Source organism: Ursus maritimus, unplaced genomic scaffold, assembly GCF_017311325.1.
Source record: "Ursus maritimus isolate PB19 unplaced genomic scaffold, ASM1731132v1 scaffold_14, whole genome shotgun sequence".
Classification (NCBI taxonomy): domain Eukaryota; kingdom Metazoa; phylum Chordata; class Mammalia; order Carnivora; family Ursidae; genus Ursus; species Ursus maritimus.
Window position 1 is genome coordinate 7,209,280 of NW_024423786.1, and position 14,003 is coordinate 7,223,282.

The 14,003-nt window shown below is 46.9% G+C and overlaps 1 protein-coding gene across 1 annotated transcript in view; it reads right to left on the reverse strand.

Moving 5' to 3' along the window:
• HRH1 (histamine receptor H1) overlaps window positions 1-1,170 on the reverse strand; it is a 93,146-nt gene extending 91,976 nt beyond the window's left edge. Inside the window, exon 1 of the mRNA XM_008697882.1 lies at window positions 926-1,170. The gene's annotated coding sequence lies outside the window, so the exon portion shown is untranslated. The remainder of the gene's footprint in view (window positions 1-925) is intronic.
• Window positions 1,171-14,003: the final 12,833 nt, after the last annotated feature.

The following is a 14,003-nucleotide window of genomic DNA, read 5'->3' on the forward strand; positions in this document are numbered from 1 at the left end:
ACATTTTTGTGTATCCATTCATTCGTTGATGGACACTGGGTTGTTACCTCTTTTGGGCTGTTACGAATAATGCTGCTATGAATATCCTTGTATAAGTTTTTGTGTGAATATATGTTTTTGTTCTCTTGTGTATACATCTGGAAATGGAACAGCTGGATCATATGGGAATTCTTTGTCTAAGTTTTAAGGAACCACCAAACTGCTTTCCAGAGCAGCTGCACCATTTTACCCTCCCATCCCCAATGTTTGAGGGTCCATATCCTTGCCAGCACTTGTCTTGTGTTTTATATAGCCATCCTAGTGAGTATGAAATGGTATCTCATTGTGGTTTTGATTTGCATTTCCCTAATGACTAATGATATTGAGCATCTTTTCATATGCTTATTAGCCATTTGTATAACTTCTTTGGAAAAATGTCTATTCAGATCCCTTGTCTATTTTTAGTTGAGTTGTTTGCTTTTTAGTATTGTTTTGTGAGAATTCTATATAGAAACTAGATACTAGACCCATATCAGATATATGACTTGCAAATATTTCCTCCCATTCTCTAGGGGTCGCCTTTTTCTTTCCTCCCATTCTCTGATGGGCAGGGCTTCTCTGAGGCTGGTAGGGACTTTACCCCTGGTGCCAGATCACCGAACACTCTCCCACCATGGAAACAAATCGTTCCTCAGAGGTCTCACCCAAGAGGACATGTTAGTACCTCCTCAGTACCTTTATAGCAGTGCCCCACCTGCCAGGCACTCAGGGCATAAGTCTTAAGATAACATAGTCTCTTCCCCCTTGAGTTCCCCGTCTCCATGAACAATACCCACAATCACCCAGACTCTCAAGTGCCCCCTCAGGCCACCGGCCAGTTTGCCACCATAGCCCTCACTTCTGGTCCTCTCTCCTCCCCCCACATCCCATTCTAGGCCCTGGTTACCTGAAGGATTTCAGTGGCTCCATAATTGCCTATAGACCTCCTGGCTTGCTTCTTCCAGTCCATTCTCCCCTCCATCAGCACAGAAGCAGAGTAACTTTTCTTAAGTAAGAATCCCATCATGGGTCTCCCCTCGCCAACAACTTCTCAATGGCCGCAGTCAAGAGAGAAGACACACGCGGAAGCAGTGGCATTTGGCTTAGACTGCTCTCTTTACCCTCTCTCTTGAAGTGACTCAGCCAGACTGAACCTTTTCCCAATTTCCCAACTCGCCCCGCCTCCATGCTGGGCAACTCACTCTGACACAGGAAAGAGTAAAGAGATGGCCATGGGGAGCTCCAAAATAGGTCATGGGTTGGGCAGCAACAGGTCACAGAGGAGCTGGGGGTTTGTGTGGGGAAGAGGGAGGGGAAGGGTGCAGGGGGAGGGGAGAGAACCTCACTCACACATGCAGTGACGCGCTTGGACTTGGACATGCAGGCCTGCTCGGCGGACTCACCTAAGTCTGTGGGGTGTGTGAGAGCCTGAGTCAGCCCTAGGTGTTGGGAGGAAGATTCCGCTGCACAACCCCCCCCCCCAACTGACCCTCCCAGATTCCTTAAACCCAAGCACTGAAAAAGCCTTAGAGATTCCGTGGCCCATCGCTCATCCCTTTGCCTCTATTAAACCCCCATTCTTCCCACCTCAAAAATGGAAATGATGACACCCTCTGGGCTTTTGTAGAGCTCAAAGAACACGTGTGCCTGGAAAGCACATCTAGGCTCTTGCGTTAACTTTTAGATCACATGGGAAAACTGAGGCCCAAAGAGACAAATCGGTAGTTTTCAAACTTGACTGTGGCTGAGGATCATTAGGAGAATTTGTTGAAAATAAGGATCCCTGGATCCTACGCAGCTTCTGGTAGGTGTCTTGTCATCTGTATTTTTTAACAGGCGACTCTGCTGGGAACTAGGGGAGCAGCTGACTGCTCTGAGGATACACGGAAAGGTGTGGGAGGGTGAGGGGGCCCATCTTCTGATGAGGTCTGGTTCTCTTCCCAGAATTCTGAGAGGTGCCTCGCGAGAGGTCACTGAGGTCCCAGCTGTGTGTGGTTGACCACCTTACTTTCCCAGACTGGAAGCCAGAAGCTGGCTTTCCTGCTGTCAAGCTGCTGGAAATACTTCTCCCTGCTGGATTTGGCTGTTAAGGATGTTCTGGGGAGAGAAGTCTCTTGGGGTGCAATCTCTAATGAGCTGGGAAGGGGCAGTTTGGGGAGGGAGGGAAAGGAAGCTCCATCCTAAAGTGAACAGAACTGAAACCAAATCAAACAGGAGACAAGTTTGTCTTGGGGCAGGGTGGGGACTGCAGTGAGGAGGGGGTCGGCTAGGGCAGGCGCTTCGGTGGTCACCTCGTTGTCTGTCTCAGGCTCCTGGCACCTTCCTGGCTCCCTCCTTGCCTTTTCCATCTAAATGTGTTCTCTGGACAGGATCTGAACCTCATCTACACTCAAGTACAATTGTCTAATAATTCCAATCTAAAACATGATCATATTCCTTCTTTCTTTTCTCTTTCCTTCCTTCCTCCCTCCCCTACCCCTTCCATGGCCTGCTTTCTAATTTTGCCTCTGGTCTTGAGCTCTTAATCTGAATTGCTTTCCCCAGGTCTTTATTTCTTCGTTGAGGATTTGTGTTCTCCACACTTGCTCTGCAAAGCTACAGCTCTGGTCATGTCCACACTCAGCCAATGCTGCATCCACCCCCATGCAGCTGCAGCGGAACAGCCACCCTGGCTGTGCTCGCTTTAAAATCCGTGACCTTGCGTATTGCATGGTGCACTGGGTGTTATACACAACTAATGAATCATCGAGCCTTACATCGGAAACCGGGGATGTACTGTATGGTGACTAACATAATATAATAAAAAATCATTAAAAAAAAATAAAAAATAAAAAAAAATAAAATCCGTGACCTTGAACGTCAAGAGAGCTCTTGGTACTGCCTGGAAGTTAGGCTCTACCTACCTACCCATTGGCTCTCCAGCTCTGTTAGACTACTGTTCCACTCCTCTGCTCCCCTAAACCCTTAGTACCCCACCACCCACCCACACTCTCCACTGCCTATTCACTGACAAAATCCAAGCAGTCAGAATGTCCACATACCCACCACATACCACCACGCGCTGACCCTCCCACGTACTCAGGCTTCCTACTTGCTGCCACAGGTGAACAGCCCGTGAGCTCCTGAACTTGTCTTTGTGCGCTGGACCCCAGCCCCCTTCATCTGCCCTCTTTTTCCACAGCATCAGTTTTATTTAAAAAAATTTTTTTTCACAGCATCATTTTTAATCTCTTCTGGATCATTCTCATCAACATACAAACATGCCATCATTTCTCCCATCTTTAAACCAACAACAAAAATCTGGGCTGCTACGTGCAAAAGAGTAAAACTGACCCACTTTTTTACACCATATGCAAAAATAAACTCAAAATGGACTAACAACTGGAATGTAACACCCGAAACTATAAAATTCCTAGAAGAAAACATAGGCAGTAATGTCCTTGACATCAGTCTTAGCAACATCCTTTGGGATCTGTCTCCTCACGTAAGGGGGAAAACACAAAAATAAACAAGTGAATTATGCTATGCTCAGTGAATTAGGTCAGAGGGTAAAAGACAACTATGGTATGATTTCACTTATATGCAGAATCTGAGAAACCCAACAAACAAAACAAAACAGGAATAGACTTACAGTTACAGAGACTGGTAACCACTGTTACCAGAGGGGAGGGGTGGGAGGATGGGTGAAATAGCTGATGGGGATTAAGAGGTACAACATTCTACTTATAAAATAAGTAACAGGGATATAACATACACCATAGGGAATATAGTCGATAATATTGTAATGACTTTGTATGGTGACGGGTGGTAATCAGACCTAGGTTGGCGATAATTTTGTAATGTATAAAAATATCCAATCACTATCTTGTACACTTGAAACTAATATAATACTGCATGTCAATTGTAATTTAAAAAAAAGTGATGCCATCACTACTAAAAAAAAAAATCTTCTTGACTCCTCCTCCCCCTTGACGATCCCTGCATGTCTCCCTGTTTGGATTAATTACTGCTGTATAGCAATCCGCCTTCAAACAACAACCATTTTCTTACATCTCCATACCATGGACTCCATGGTGTGGGGTGACAGGGCTCTGCCAGGCAGCTCTTCTGCTTCCTGTGGTATCAGCTGGGGCTGTAGGCTTCTGGAGGCTCCACTGGGCTGGGATGTCCGAAGGCCTGTAGTTGGTGCTGGCTGGTGGCTGGAGCTTGGTTTGGCCTATTGAGTGCAGGGCCTCCCTTCTCCCCTCCACGTGGCCTGCGTGTGGCTTGGCCACCTTACAGCATCCCGCCTGGGTTCCAGCAGTGTGGAAGCTGCTGGGCCCTCCTAAGAATTAGGCCTGGAACTGATGCCTCTGCCACATTTTATGGGGGTAAAGTCAGTCCCAGGGACAGCCTAGATCCAAAGGAAGGGACTTTACAAAGACTTGAATACCAGGAGACAAGGTCTCTGGGGGCCACCGAGCAACAAACTCCAACACTCTCCTTTGCAACAAAACTCCTCAAAGGAACTGTCCATCCTCGATCCTTCTGATGCCTCCCTCCCGTTGTTTCTTTGTAAACCCATTCTGATCAGAGGGCCACTCCTGCTGCTCCGTGGGTGTCCATTTTGTCAAGGTGGGTAGTGGCCTCCTTATGGCAAAATCCATGCTCATTTCTCAGTTCTCGTTTCTCACATGGGTTAGCACAGTTTGACTGCTCCCTTCTCTCTCGTCTGATTTCCGGGTCCCTGTGCTCTCCCAGTTGTCCCCTTACCTCACTGGTCTCTCCTCCTCCTCCTCCACTGGTTCTCTTCTCTCCCCAACCTCTTGATGCTGAGAAGACCTGGGGCTCGGTCTTTGATCCTCTTCTCTTCTCCGTTCTGTATCATTATCTTGGTAACCTCGCCCAATGTCATTGCTTTCAATACCATTTTTGTGTAAGTGACTCCATGTTTAGGTCTATGTCTATACCTCTCTTGAATTCCGACCACAGTGACTGCCTGTTTGACATCTCCACCAGATACCCAATGCACATCCAAACCCCTCCTGTCCAAAACTCAACTCCCAAAACCTTGACCTGACCCCAGCTCTCCCCATTTAGGTGGGTGGAAACTCCTTACTTGCAGTTACTCGGGCCAAAAACCCTAGCATCAAACCCGATTCCTCTCTTCCTCTGACACCAATATCCAAATCGCCATGAAATCCTGCTGGATCTACCTTCAGAATATACCCCATCTCTGACCACCTCTCATCCCTTCTGCCCCCATTCTGGTGGAGCCACCATCCCCTCTTAGGCAGACGACTTCTCATAGCTCTTTCTGCTTTGATTTCAACCTCCTATGGTCTACTAATTTATAAGAGTTTTCCAAGGGATCCTTTTAAAATGTAAACCAGGTCACATCCCTCCTCTGCTCAACACCCTCCTGTGGCTCCCATGTCCCTCAGCAAAAATACTGAAGTTCTCACCATCACCTACAAGGCCCTATGTGACCTGGCCACACCCAGACCTCTGATCCTCCCCCCACTCTCCCCTGCACTCACTTTGCTCCAGGTGCTTGGCCTCTGATATTATCCCTTAAACACAGAGGCACACTCCCATCCAAAACCTTTGCACAGGCCCTCTCCCCCACTTGGAATGCTCTCCCCCTAGATCCCTTCAGGGCTCCCTTCCTTACCTCATTCAGGTCTTTGCTCAGAGGTTACCTTCTACATGAGTCCTTCCCTTATCTCCCTGTTTAGAATGACATCCCACCCAGCCTCTTCAGCTTTTCTAATCTTTTCCAACCTCTCAATAGCTCTTAGCCCTCTAACATACTCTATATAATTTACTCATTTGTTATGTTTATTGTTTATTGTCTGTTTCATGTTGCTAAAATGGAAAGGTTACAAGGGGAAGAATCTTTGTCTCCTGGTCACAGAGACACATTCTATTGCCTAGAGTGAAGCCAGGCAGAGACACTGTGCTAAAATTTTAGTTTTTAATTTTACTGTAAGTATCTTGAATCCTTTTGAATATCTCAAATCCTTTGGGACGTGAGGCAGGGTGCAGACAAATTTATTCTTGCATTCACCTACCCATCCAATCATCCATCCATCCATCCATCCATCCACCCAATCTACTGCCTATCCATTCGCTCTAACCCATTTATCTGCTTATCACCATCCATTCATGTCTGTCCACCTTTCTGTTTACTTATCCATTCATCCCATCCAACGTATTTCCAAACAATCTTTCAACAAACATTTTTAAAGCATTGACTTTGGGCCAAGCACTGTGCTGGGCTCTAGAGTCAAATCCATGACACTAAGACTCTGACCCCTGATGTGGCAGTAATGGGATAACTGTTGCATAAGAAAAACCCCACAACCACAGGGCCTCAAGTCTTACTGTAAAGAATGACACCATAAATGACAGGTGGCGAATTGCTTGGGTGCAGGTGGACTAGGGGAAGGAAAGAGGGAAGCTGCTGGCTCTTCTCACATGTCTGCTTCAGCTTCTCCTTCCCAGCAGCAGGCACAGACCTGGGATCTACTTCCCTCCAGGTCCCCAACTCCCAGTCTCCTCATCTGTGAAATGAGACAGCAGCACTCACTTGACAGAATTAACTAATGCTCGTGGGAAACTTTCTGTATCGATGGTACTTAACCCTGGCTGCACATTCTACCCCTCAGGAAGTTGATGCCCAGGCTCCGCCTCCAAACAATGAAATCTGAACCTTCTGAAGTAGGGCCTGGGCATCAGCATTTTAATCATTTGGTGGTGGGGCCTGGGCATTACTGTTTTTAAAAAGCTTCCAGGGGATTCCAATGTGCAGCCAAGCTTGTGTACTGCTGGAGCTAGAGCCATTTAATCAATGCCCCTTATCTATTTAATTGATCTTGAGTATTGCAGCTGGAGAAAAGCAGATTTAATTAGAGCAGACGAGACATTTGTGAAGATGCTGAAGACAATGTCTGGACACTTTCAAGGGCCTCACAAGTTGTACGTTTCTTCTTATCTTACTCTTCACTTGTTTTTGATTTAGCTTATGTCACAGGAAAAACTCATGTTCATAAAGCTTAATTTTTGGAAGAGGGAGTTAAAGAAAGTAAGAGTTGGAGAGAAACTCTCAAAGGCTGAGACCCAGAGAGAAAAGATAGAGAGGGGAAGAGGGAGGGAGAGAAGGGTGGAGAGAGGAAGAGAGCGGGAAAGAGGCAGAGGAAGAGGGAGAATGGGAGAGACAGGGAGAGGAAGGGAGAAGGAGGGAGATATTTTCTTGAGCTACTTGGCCAAGAGTAAGTGGAGAAACAGCAAAGAAAAATCTGTGGAAGCCCAAGTGCACTGGCCAGAGACTATATTCCCAAGTGTCCAACATGAGCGGTGAGAAAGTATGCTGGGCAGGGGCTCCCCTCCCTCCAGAGGAAGGGGGGTGTCTTGGTGGGAAGAAGAACCTTGGACCAAGGTTCCCACCTCACGGTCTTATTGAGATGGGACACCCATCCAGGTCCTCTGAGAAGCAGACCCCAAGACAAGAGGTGTGCAAGGGATTTGGGGGGAAGCACTTTGAGGAATAATCAAGGGGAGGAGGAGCAGAAGGAGACAGGAGAGCCTCAGATCCAAGTGTAGTTGGACACCTGTGAAAGCTGAGCGAGGAGAGGCCTCGGATGGAGTGGCACTGAGAAAGCCGAGGCTAGGTGGATGGGGAGCCCCAGGACAAAGACTGGCTGTTAGAGGAAGTCTCCATTGGGAAGGAAGGCCCAGCACTGGTACCCCCAACTGCTCAGTGGTTTTGAGCCAACTGGGGCAGCAGTGGGAGGCAGTCAGCCAACTGCATGCCTCCCAGCAAGGAGCCTTAAAGGGGCAGCTCTGTGGCCATAAAGACACCCAAAAATGGAAACGTTCATTCATCCAAGCAATGTTATTGAGCTCATGATAAACATAAAGACAGTGTGGCTATGACTGTGAACCAGGCAGGCATGTCCCTGCCCTCCAGGAGCCTTACACCACAGCTGGAGAGACAGCATTACACAACGAATAAGTCACAATTAAGAGACGCTAGAAGGGTCTATAATGAATGGTTGACCATTTGATTTAAATCTAGACCCTTTGGAAACTGAAAGTGAGTGCTGTTAATAATTATGCCTGGACAACTAACATAAACTGGGACTGCCCTGGACAAACTGGGATATACGGTGACCCTGACATAGAGAAGCACCAGCTAGCCCAGGGAATCAGGCAAGGCTTCCTTGAGAAATGGACACTGGAGCTAGGTTCTGGAAGATGTGTAGAGGTTAACCAGTTGTTTGGGCCGCCATTACATGTTATCTGAGCCTGGTGATCCCCCTGCATGACTGGCACCACAGGTGCTGGTTGATCATTTGGTGATTGATTTCTCACAGTCTTATGGGCTCCCATGTCTGGGAGGTCACCACTGTCTGGAAGAGCACTGCCTGGGATTCTTTGCATGGCACTGAAATGGAAACAAGGGCACCTAGAAGAAGGCTTTCCCTCTGCCTTTGATTATGTTATTCTGTACAGAGAATAAGGGAATCTGTTGACATCTGATTATGACCCATTTTTGCCTTTTATTTAATTTTTTAAATTTAACTTTAATTATAATTTAATCAATATATATTATATATTAATATATAATTAATTAATTAAGATATAATTACTATATGATGCATTACTGGTTTCAGAGGTAGAGGTCAGTGATTCATCAGTCTTATATAACACCCAGTGCTCATTACATCACGAGCCCTTCCTTAATGTCCATCACCCAGTTACCCCATCCCCCACCCACCTCTCTCCAACAACCCTCATTTTGTTTCCTACAGTTAAGAGTCTCTTATGGCTTGTCTCCCTCTCTGATTTCATCTTGTTTTATTTTTTCATCTCTTCCCCATGATCCTCTCTTTTGTTTCTTAACCACATATGAGTGAGATCATATGATAATTGTCTTTCTCTGATTGATTTATTTCACTTATCATAATACCGTCTAGTTCTGTCCACGTCATTGCAAATGGCAAGATTTCATTTTCTTGAAGGCTGAACAGTATTCCATTATTTTTTAAAAGACTTTATTTATTAGAGAGAGTGAGCGAGTGAGCACGAGCCGGGGTGGGGGGGAGAGGGAGAGGGAGAAGCAGCCTCCTTGATGAGTAGGGAGCCCAACATGGGACTTGATCCCAGAATTCTGGGATCATGACCTGAGCTGAAGGCAGATGCTTTACCAACTGAGCCACCCAGGTGCCCCCATTTTTACCTTTTTTGAAACATCAATGAACCTGCTTTCCACTAATCTTTCTTAAAATTGTTGTAAAATACGTAACATAAAATTTGCCATTTTAACCATTTTTGAGTGTACAGTTCAGTGGCACTGAGTAAATTCACACTGTTGTGCAACCATCCCACTATCCACCTCTAGAACTTTTTCATCTTCCCAAACTGAAACTCTGTTAAACACTAACTCCCCAATCCCCTCCCCCAGCCCCTGGCACCCACCATCCTACTTTCTATCTCTATGAACTTTACTCCTCTAGGGACCTCACAGAGGTTGAGTCATACAGTATTTGTCCTTTTGTGACTGGCTTATTTCAGTTAGCACAATGTCTGTTCTCAAGGTTCATCCATGTTGCAGCGTGTGTCAGGATTTCCTTCCTTTTTTAAGGCTGAATAATATTCCATTGTATGAATTTACCACATTTTATTTATCCATTCACCCATCAATGGACGTACGAATTGTTTTCACCTTTTGGCTCTTGTGAATAATGCTGCCATGAACACGTACGTAGAAGAAAGCAAGTCCTTGCTTTCAATTATGTGGGTATATACCCAAAAGTGGAGTTGTTAGATCATAGGGTAATTCTATGTTTATTTTTTTCAGGCATTACCTCACTGTCTTCCACCGCATCTGCACTATGTCACATTCCCACCAGTAATCCACAAGCCTTCCAATTTCTCCACATCCTCTCCAACACTTGTTAATTTCTCCTCTAATCTTTTATAGGGACTTAAAAATGTTTTTGAGAGAATTGTAGATTTACATACAATTTTAAGAAATACTGTGGAGAGGTCTTATATACTCTTCCCCCAATTTCTCCCAATGGTAACACCTTTCACAAGTATAGTGTAATATCACAACCAGGATATTGAGATTGATACAATCTGCTGATCTTATTCAGATGTCAGTTTTACATGCACTCCTGTGTGCGTGTGTGCGTAGAAGCAGTTTTTTGTAAATTTATCCTCTGTGTAGATTCAGGTGACCCTCCCCCCCTAGTCAAGAGACAGAACAGTTCCACCACAAGGATCCACAATAGGGATTTAAAAAACCCTTTTGTTTCGGAAAAATGAAAACTACACAAAAAAGTAGAGACCATAGTGTAATTGACACCACGTGCCATCAGCCAACTTCACGTAATTCCCAATTTATGGCTGCTTCCGTTTCCTCTGTAGCCTTGCCCACTCCCATATTATTATGCAGCAAATCCAGCCTTCTCATCACTTCAACTGCAAGCATATCAGACTAACTCGAAGAGACAAAGACACCCCTTTTAAGCAGAACCACAACACTACCCTTATGCTCTATCCCCTGCTCCTAGCTAGCAATAATCCCCAAAAGGGCTTCACAGGGAATTGGCAGATATTGTAGCTTCTCCTCCAAGCTACATCTTAGGAAGGGCACACATCGGCCATGAATAAGTTGCTGAAGGATAACAGACAAGAGTAACAAGTTTTCTCCCAGACCCCACAACCAATCCATCAGAAAAGCCCGTCACTCTATCTCCAAAATAGAATCAGTATCCAACCACATGTCACCACCTCTGCTCCTGTCACTGTGTCCCAGCCTGCACCGTCTCTCACCTGGGCTGCTGCAGAGCCTCCTCTCTGCCTTCGCTGCCTCCACCTCTGCCCCCTACTGCCTCATCTCTGCACTGAGCCAGAGGATCTGTCAAGACGGAGCTGAGAGCATGCCCCTCCTCTGCTCAGCACCCTTGAAGGGCTTCTCATCTCACTAAATAGCCTAGACAATCGCCCCCACGCAGCCTCCCGTTACCTTCCAATTTCATCGGTTCCCCTCACTCTGCTACAGCCAGAGGCCAGTCGGCTGTGGCATAGATGCCCCGGGCACACTTCCACCACAGGGTCTTTGCTCATGCTCTTCCTTCTGCCTGGAATGCTGTTTTCCACATGTCCACTAACACTTACTCCCTTCAGGTCTCTGATCTAATGTCTTTGTGTAGCTTCTCTTTGCACGCCTTGATGGACTCAACACCTATTTCCACCCTACTCCGTCTCCGGGGTGCTGACTCTAGCGACCAAATCAACAGAACCTTCGCCCTCTGGCTTCCACTGGGTTTGGCCTGTGGAGGGCACTATGAAAAGGAGTGAGGTCGGGTATTTATTTCCTGTGCTCCCTCCCAGGTGACTGTTACAGGCTGGCTCTGGCCCTGTCAGGTGGCCTTTCTACACTGCCTCTGTCTTCTGCCATGTGTGCTCCCTTGCCAGCCTCAGGGTCATAGTAGCCTCACCCCACTGTCCCTGTGGTTTCTCTCCATCCTGCCCACATCATTGTAAATTGTTTCTCTGCTAACTCTTTTCCAGCAACTTCACTTCAGTGTGCCAGCTGTTCCCTGCTGGGATGCTGACAGATGCTGTCATCTTCTCAGTGAGCTTGTCCCTGGCCACCCAGTATAAAATGGCACCCTCCCACATGTCCACACCCCCTCTGTATTCTCTGCTTTATGTTCCTCAGCATTTCTCACCATCTACTGTGGTACATATTGTACTTATCTATGTTGTTTATTATCTATCTCCCCCAACTGGGACAGTTGTATCCTGTTGCACAGGGTGTGCACTGCACAGTTCCAGAAGTCACTATTTACACAGACTGCCATGTGATAGGGCAATGGCATCTCCTAGAGTTGTGCAGCAGGGTGGCCCTGCCTCCCATCAGAATATAAGCTCTGACATTTTTCCCCCCACTATTCTATCTCAAGTGCTTAGAAGAGTACTCAGCACATAGTAGTTCTCACAAAATTGTCATCAATGACTGCTAATCTCTTACTTCCCGTGAGAAGTTTAAGTGCAAGTACCCTGATAGGGTGGTGTCAGGAGGTCTTAGTGAGTTTTCTAAGGTTTTCCCTTGATACACTGTCTTGCAACTGCAAGGCCCTGCGAGTAGGAAGCATGTTTACCTTCTGTACTACCTACTGTAGTGTGTGCTCCTGGAGCCCCTCCCAGCCCTCAGCCAGATGGGAGCCCTCTTGCTTGGGAGGTCCTGCCTTCCACACGTGGAAGAGTGCGGCCAGGGACTGACACAGGTACAAAAATCCTGCCCCTTGTCTCAAGGTGGGACCAGCTCAATGATGCACACTTGCAGGGCCCAGATGAAGCCAGCCTCCCTGAAAGGTTGCATCCTCACCTAGCTCTCACCCCACATGTACATAAGCATCCTGACTGGGGCCCCCCTTCCTGGGCACCTGCCCTAAGATGCCTGTGTGCTCTCCATGTGTGACATACTGCCCCGCACACAGCAGGGGTCGCGTCACTATTATTACTGAATGAATAAACCCGTATGGGTTGGCTTCCCAGCCCTGCCACTCACTAGCTGTATAACCTTGGCCAAGGCAGTCTTGATCCTGAGCCTCGGTTTCCCCACAGACCAGGTGGAGTAATCCCATTCATGGAGACGACCCTGCGTGCTGTGAAGGACAAATACTAGTCAGGGATGGCACACCCTCACCCTGCCCTGCTCAGCATTTTCATTCCTCCCTGAATGTTAAATCTTATCTGGCCAGCTTCCTTGTTAGCTCCTGGTGGGGTGGCTTTCTGTTTCTTGGCCTCTTTCCTCCAGGGGACAGGGCTCACAGGCGCTCTGTGGATGCTCTTTGCTTGATTGAAAGTGCTTTGGGAAACAGGAGGAACTTGGGGAAAGACAGCGATTAGAATAGACCATTAGGTATTAATGCCACCCACCATCAGTGCTGCAGCCAGACTGGCTTCCTTTGAGTCTGCTGAACTGGAGTTAATTAGCTTTTGGATTTCTTAGCTGTGGGGTGTCGCTTTAATCATCTGCCACCTGGCCCCAGCTCAGCCCTGGAGGGAGAGAAGCCTTTAGAAGCATGAACTGAAGGGAGGCCAGTCTTGCAGAATGAGAGCCCCTCAGAGCTGAAACTGTGCTCCAGCAACCGACTGCCCACCTGCTTGCCCCATTTGAGTGGACTGAGGCCCGAAGAGGCTGGACGGACTCTCGGCAGGCAGCAGAGCTGGGATTCAAGCTCAGGTTTCCTGTGTTATGGCTTGGGGCTTTGTCCATTTCACAGTCCTTCCCTTCACTCCATGGATATTTCCCTAGCACCTCCTTAGGGTGGGACACTGGGATTTCATGGATGAGGAAACCAGAGCTAGTCCTTCCCCTTCTGGGGGCTTACCCTGTAGTAGTAGCCATCGATGGGCAAGCAAGCAGATACAGTGATAATGACAACTGGTGAAAAGGACCACGAAGGAAACCAGTAGTGCAATGAAAGGGAGTACCATGAATCACCCTACAAAGGGCAGCAGGGGAAACCTCTCCAAGGGGCTGACTTACATTCCCTAAGATGACAAGAAGTTTTTCTCTACAGAATGGCTGCTAATAAATAAAGATGAAATAATAGCATGAGACTATCATAATTTTGCAACCCCCAAAGGATTAATGGACCATGCTTTGAACATCAGTGGCCACAAGCATCACAAAAAGGGAGGCCAGCAGACACTAAGTGCCTCCCAATGGAAGAACACGGCATCACCCTGAAATTGCCAGAAAATTGAACCTAAATCTGGTCAAGCCCTTAGCCCAGGACTATTCAAAGAAATACACACAAATGCAAGTCACACAGGTCACATATGTCTTTTTAAATTTTCTAGAAAGCACACTGAAGAAGAGGTGAAATTAATTGTAATAGATCTTACTTAACCCAATATACCCGACACATTATCATCTCAATATACGATCAATACAAAAAACGGTCAATGAACTCATT